The sequence below is a fragment of the Phyllostomus hastatus genome, unplaced genomic scaffold, assembly GCF_019186645.2.
Source record: "Phyllostomus hastatus isolate PE091 unplaced genomic scaffold, TTU_PhHast_1.1 phas_scaffold_78, whole genome shotgun sequence".
In the NCBI taxonomy this organism is placed as follows: domain Eukaryota; kingdom Metazoa; phylum Chordata; class Mammalia; order Chiroptera; family Phyllostomidae; genus Phyllostomus; species Phyllostomus hastatus.
In genome coordinates, this window is record NW_025334041.1 from 56,637,213 (window position 1) to 56,643,896 (window position 6,684).

Below are 6,684 nucleotides of genomic sequence, written 5' to 3' on the forward strand. Positions count from 1 at the left end.
CCAAACCAGTATTATATGAAATGTTAAAGGGTCTTGTGTAAGAAGATTAAAAATATAAACAATAAAATGGCAATGAATACCTGTCTATCAATAATTGAATTTAAAAAACAAAATAAACAAGCAGAAAAGAAACAATCATAGATACAGAGAACATTTTTATGGTTGCCAGATGGAGGGGTTTGGGGGAATGGGAGAAAAAGATGAAAGGATTAAGGAATACAAATTGGCACTCACTTTGGCAGCACATATACTGAAATTGGAATGCTACAGAGATTAGCATGGCCCTTGCGCAAGGATGACATGCAAATTTGTGAAGCATTCCATATTTTTATGGAATTGACTTTTCATCTGGCAATTCCACTGCTGGGATTATATCCTAAGAACCCTGAAACACCAATCCAAAAGAACCTATCCACCCCAATGTTTATAACAGTACAATTTACAATAGTCAAGTGCTAGAAGCAACCTAAGTGCCCATCAGTAAATGAATGGATCAGAAAACAATGGTACATTTACACAATGGAATACTACACAGCAGAGAGAAAGAAGGAGCTCCTACTCTTTGCAACAGCGTGAATGGAACTGGAAAGCATTATGCTAAGTGAAATAAGCCAGGCAGTGAGGGTCAAATACCATATGATCTCACCTTTAAGTGGAACCTAAACAAAATGAACAAACAAACAAAATATAACCAGAGACACTGAAATTAAGAAGAAGCTGACAGTAACCAGAGGGGAGGTGGGAGGGGATAATGGGGGAAATTGGAAAGAGTTTTCAGGAACAACTATAAAGAACACATGGACAAAACCAAGGGAGGGTAGAAACAAGGGAGGAAGAAGGGTTGGCTGGGATGGAGGGAGTAGTAGGGAGTAAATGTAGACAACTGTAATTGAACAACAATAAAATAATGAAATAAAAAATAAATTCAAATTGGCTGTTACAGAACAGTCATGTAAAATACAGCATAAGCTATATAGTAGCCAAAGAATGTATATACATGATCCACAGACATGGACAATGGTGTGGGGATTGCATGAGGGACTGTGAGGTCTAGGTGGAGGCAAGGAAAGGGGGAACTATAGTGACAACTGTAACAGCATAAACCATAAAATCTAAATTAAAAAATAGTCCAGGGAGGAGAAGTGCCAGGCTTTCCTGAGACAGAATCTCCTGAGGGTAGGACCCAGGGGTCTATAGTTTAACAAGCTGTTCTGGTTATTTTGATATAGTTAATGTTTGAAAACAATTGACTTTGGTAGGTTCCTCCTTTTTTTCTAGACTTCAATGAAAAATAGGTAATTCTTTCCCCATAAATAAATTTATGTCCAGAGTCCTCAGTGGTTGGCCCTGATGTGTGAAAAATGAGAAAAATCTTGTCTAATCTTTATATTTTAAAGGCCAGAGCTTAGGTTTTGAATTAATTATGTAACAAATCCTAATCTCTCTTTTTCTCCTCCTTTTTCCTCATCCTCCCAACCAAACAGCTACCTTGGGTCAATGAGAAAGAAAGTCATAATCTTAGAAAGGAAAAAGAGAGCACTCATTCATTTTTATTTAGCTATTTAGCTCTTATAGTATGTAACAAACTGTGTGTAGCATTAAATGTGACCTGTGTGCTTCAAATCACATTATGAGAACATACTTGACAACAATGTGGCCAGATACTACTAAAGTGAACATTTCTATCTGATCAATACACCACTCTCTAACTTACAAACACTATTTTTTATCCTGAACTTCTTGGATTCAAAACATTGGAACCACCTCCTCATTACCTACCTGTGGTATTTTATTACTAATTACAAAGGATTCTGAGGTACACCACTTGCATTAATTCATGGTTCACATTTTCTTTGATGGTATGGTAAGATTTACCTTTCTCCTAATTTTTTTTTGATGGATAGAATGCAGATTTTAGAAGCTCTAACCAGAAAAAAAAACATTCCTATTGCTTGTACCTCCCAAATTCTATAATATTTTGTTTAACACAGCTTAACAACTAATAATCCTTTTTGTCCTAACTCTTGCTACTGAACAGATGTTGACACCTGTGTCTTATAAATTAATTGTTTCAGACCCTGTTGATGCAGACCAGTTGTTTTCAATTTTAAGTGTGCATTAAAATTACTTGGAGGGCTTGTTAAATCAGAGGTAGCTGAATTCATGTCTAATTCAGTATGTATGGTAAGCAGAATAATGTCCTCTAATGAGGTCCACATTCTAACACCTCTGAACTATGGTTATGTTACTTACACAGCAAAGATGAGTTACTTTTGCAAATATGACTAAGGTTACTAGTGAGCCTCCCTTAAAATAAAGAAATTATTCTGGATTGACCAGGTAGCCCAATATAATCAAAATGATTGTTAAATTTAGAAGAGGGAGGCAGGACAGGTAGGAGTGATATAATATGAGGATCCAAGTCACAGTTCTTAGCTTTGAAGATGCAGTGATATAGCTGAGACAAAAGATTGTGAGCAGTTCTCTCAAAGCTCAAAAGAGCAAGAAAACAAATTCTCTGCTAGAGCTTCTAGGAGGAATGAAGTTTTGCCAACACATTGACAACTTCCCAGTGAGATCCATTTCAGACTTTTTGACCTTAGGAATTGCAGGTGAGAAAAGAGCCTGGCCAACACCTTAATTTCGGAAGTCTAAATAGAACCCCCAGTTAAACTGTGCCCAAATACCTGATTTATATAAACTGAGAAATAAATACAGTTATTTTAAGTTACTCAATTTTTGGTCATTGGTTATACAAGAATAGAAAACTAGTATAATAGTATAGTCCAGAGACTGGAATAGACAGAGGTAACCTCTGGCAAGAGAAGAGTCAGTGGATCCTATAGTGGAGTTCATGTCTATTGTTTATTTTGAGACTATAATAAAAAAGCTACCATTTATGAAGCATATTCTGTATGCCAACCATCAAAATTGTCCTAAACGTTTTATACCCACTACCTTACTGAATCCTTCAAGTAGCTATTACCTTACTGTATATAGAGATAAATGGAAGCCCCCGATGATTAGGCCACACTCTGATGTCCTAGATGTAACAGGGCCAGGATTGAGTTATGAGTTTGATGCTAAAAGTTACACCTGAATCATTTAGTACAGGGTACCACCCTGGGCCATATAACCAATGACCAAAAATCATACTTCGGTGTTTCAGGGCTTTACTGATAACACAGTCTTTCAATGATGACTGTGGCTTTCCCTGTGCATGAGCTATGATTTAAGAAATAGGAAATGATAACAATTACTCTCACAATTTTGTGTCCATTCATCCTGTGGTCTTTCCTTTGAGTCCTGCTGGCCTCAGAGTATCTGCAACATACGCTACTATCTCCTAAGTTCTATGCCTGGGAAAAGGACTGAGGTGAAGACATTATTCAAAAGTTCAGATCTTAAGGAAAAAATTAGTATTTTCTGATTTTAAAAATGCTTTATGAAAACATCTAAAATCTGGAAAAGAGAGTGCTTGATTAAACCATTTCTCTATATGAAATATTTCTTATAATTTTGCAATGGATGATTTCTGTACATTCACAGGGCAGGGGTGAGATTGATTTTAAACAGACCTACATGGTTGTGACCACATTCATAACTGTCTCATTTATGAGTCTCAGCACACCCATTAAGTTTAATGAAGTAGAAAATGAAGAGCAGAGGTTTGTTAAGCTCTATGCATACATGCAAATACACTTATGTAAGTCTCAATAGTGGTGTTGTGGAAGTGTTCCCACCTCATATCCAATTCAAGACTGTAGGAGACCATTCTGCATGGCATGGGCCCAGCTCCCACTTGGAAATGCACAGGACCCATGCCCACGGAGAGGTTCTCCTGTGGGGAATCAGGCCTGCAATATGCCTATGCCGCTTTAAGTCTTGCTTTTGCTAAAACTCCCTCACCCTGATTTGCAGCAAACATTTACTGCAAAGTAACTTCCTAAAATCCATGCTAAACTTTCCAAGGATGAGTATAACTGGTTCAACTACTTTTCTCTTTTCATTTGCAAATATCCTTCTGTGATGTGATTAGCAGCATCAGCTCCTTTGTTTTCTGTAAAAGGTGACCACCTAAAGCCAACCTGTGCAAGTAAATGAGGACCATCATGTAATGTGCTGAGAAAAGAAATAAAGGCTTGTCATGGCAGAGGTTGCAGTTTTTGGCTCCTCTTGAGAGAGAAGCTGCCTGCCCTTTTCCTCCATAGGACTTGGTAGTCCGTGTGAATGTCTCTCCTCCATCCACAATGTCTCAGACCCCACGACCCAGGGTCCACATCAGCTGCTGCCCATGAACAGGGATTCAGGGCTATGAGCCATCATTGTGGACAAGACACCAACTTGGTTTCAGTATGTGTGCATCAGCCCAGGTAAGGACCGACGACCCCAAGTGCTTTTCAGGAAGGTTGTAGGGTGTGTTGGATTTCAGAGGAAAAGCGTTTTCTTCCTAGGTCACCCTTTCTCGTGACTGCTTTGCAACTGTACCTTCTTTCATAAGCAGGAGCCTTGCCCTCTCTCCCAAGCTTTTGCTGCAACCTCATGGGCACGGGTCGAGCAGTTAAGAGCCACAAGGGTGCTCGCTGCTACACTTTAAAAACACCCACAAGCCAATCCCCATGGCACAACCCCCAACTAAGTCTATACTTGGGAGAAAGAGCAAAGATTTTCCCTTTAATCAGCTTTAAAAACATCAACTAGTTACAGGACACTACAAGCATCTCAGCAAATTCTTTCTTTTAAGCCACCTCTTGTGGTCCCTTCAGTTTTGCCTTTTCTTTCCATCCACTGGCATGAGGATTTAAGGGTGCAGGTGGAGAACAGGCAAAATTGAAACTGGTTTTGTAATTGCTGTGCTTGTGGCCAGAAAAATTTCAGAGAAACTTTCTTTTATTTGTTAAAAAATTTCTTCAAAGGTTTCTGTGAATCCTCAACCATAGGGAATGAGCTCTCTGGGGAACAAGGGCAATGTTTGAAGCTAGTTCAGCAGTTATGGGGCTGCTGAGTGTCTCCTTGATAAGGGATCTTTAGACTTAGTTATTTAGGAAAAAGTTGGGCAGAAGGCGAAGTAACACGAGGTGATGTGAGATAAGACTCTACCTCAGTGTATCACTCCCTCCTTTAGAGGATTTAATTTGAAAATACTGGTTTGCTTGGATTTGTTTTTGTTTTTGTTTTGAAAGGAATGGCTCAGACTCAAAATATTTTGCTAAACATCTGGTAAACAGAATAAGATCTCTAATGTTATTACATCATAAGGATTTACTCAGAAAGAATTTAAATTGATTATTTAAAGAAAGGAATATGATCCCATTTCCCTCAGACTGTAAAAAGCACAGGAAGGCCCTGGCTGGTGTAGCTCAGTGGATTGAGCGTGGGCTGGGAACCAAAGTGTCCCAGGTTCGACTCCCAGCCAGGGTACATGCGTGGGTTGCAGGCCATAACCCCTAGCAACCGCACATTGATGTTTCTCTCTGTCTCCCTATCTCCCTCCCTTCCCTCTCTAAAAATAAGTAAATAAAATCTTTAAAAAAAAGCACAGGAAGAAAAATAACAAGAAAATGTGTCTTTTAACCACTCGGAATCTTCCTTATGGAGGCCCAGGGACTGCTTTAGTCCTAGGCACAAGCAGTGCAGAGCTTAGCATCCTCCCTCCCTCTTCTCCATCTTTCCTAAAGTTGTCAAGGGCACTAGATAATGAGACAGCTCACTTTTGAGGACACTCAAGGAATGCAGTAATCAATAAGAATTAACAACAACAACAAAAAGTAAATGTATTTGCCAGTAGAGAAAAAACTTTTTGAAAGCTATTATCATAAATTTGTCAATCTAAAGCATGCTATAAGTGGGATGGGAGGTGTGATGTGTTGAAAAATATTAAGAATCCTCCTTGTTTATGCCAGAGACATGACCCTTTATTGTAAAAATGAAATTTAGGGGTACTGTCTCCTGGGGAGAATTAGATAGCCTCCACAGAAGATTAAGTACTACTTTTAACTCAGTACCTGTAAACACTGATTGTTTCCTTGGGGAAAAACTGGCTATTCTCCCTGAGGGAAAGGTTAGTCCATCTAGTCACAAATGGCCCTTGGTGAGTAACCATTTTTGTCTAAAAGATATTTTCTCAGAGCACCCCCCATCTTTCCCACTTTCCTTGAAAACTCTGAGCCTAGGAACCACCAGGTCCTGAGAACAACAGGGCGATTAACTTACTGCTTAAACTCATTGCAACTTGTAGGAATGGCAGGGGGCCTGTCTTTCCAAGCTAAGCAAATTATTAAAGAATGTCCTGATTGCCAAGCCCTTAGGAAGACACCCCCATCTACAGAAGTTAATCCTCAAGGACTAGGTTCTCAAATAATTTGGCAAACAGGTGTCACTCATTACGCTCCCTTTGGAAAATTCAAATACGTGCACATTTCTATTAATACTTACTCTGGTGGCCTACATGCATCTGCTTTAACAGGAGAATCTGCTAAAAATATACAAGCCCATTGGCTTGAGGCCTTTAGTCATTTAGAATGGCCTCAGCAAATTAAAACTGATAATGGCCCCAGATGCCTTGCATATTCTACTCAGGTTTTTCTTCAGCGCTGGAATATCCAACAGGTCAAGCAATTGTAGAATGCGCTCATCATACTTTTAAAAATCTTCTTAAAAAACAGAAAAAAGGGGGAGTCATGA

At 39.1% G+C, this 6,684-nt stretch overlaps 1 non-coding gene across 1 annotated transcript; it reads left to right on the forward strand.

Moving 5' to 3' along the window:
* The first annotated feature begins 226 nt into the window (after window positions 1-226).
* LOC123812228 lies at window positions 227-330 on the forward strand. The gene has a single exon (XR_006784516.1). It is a non-coding gene; the product is annotated as a U6 spliceosomal RNA (small nuclear RNA).
* Window positions 331-6,684: the final 6,354 nt, after the last annotated feature.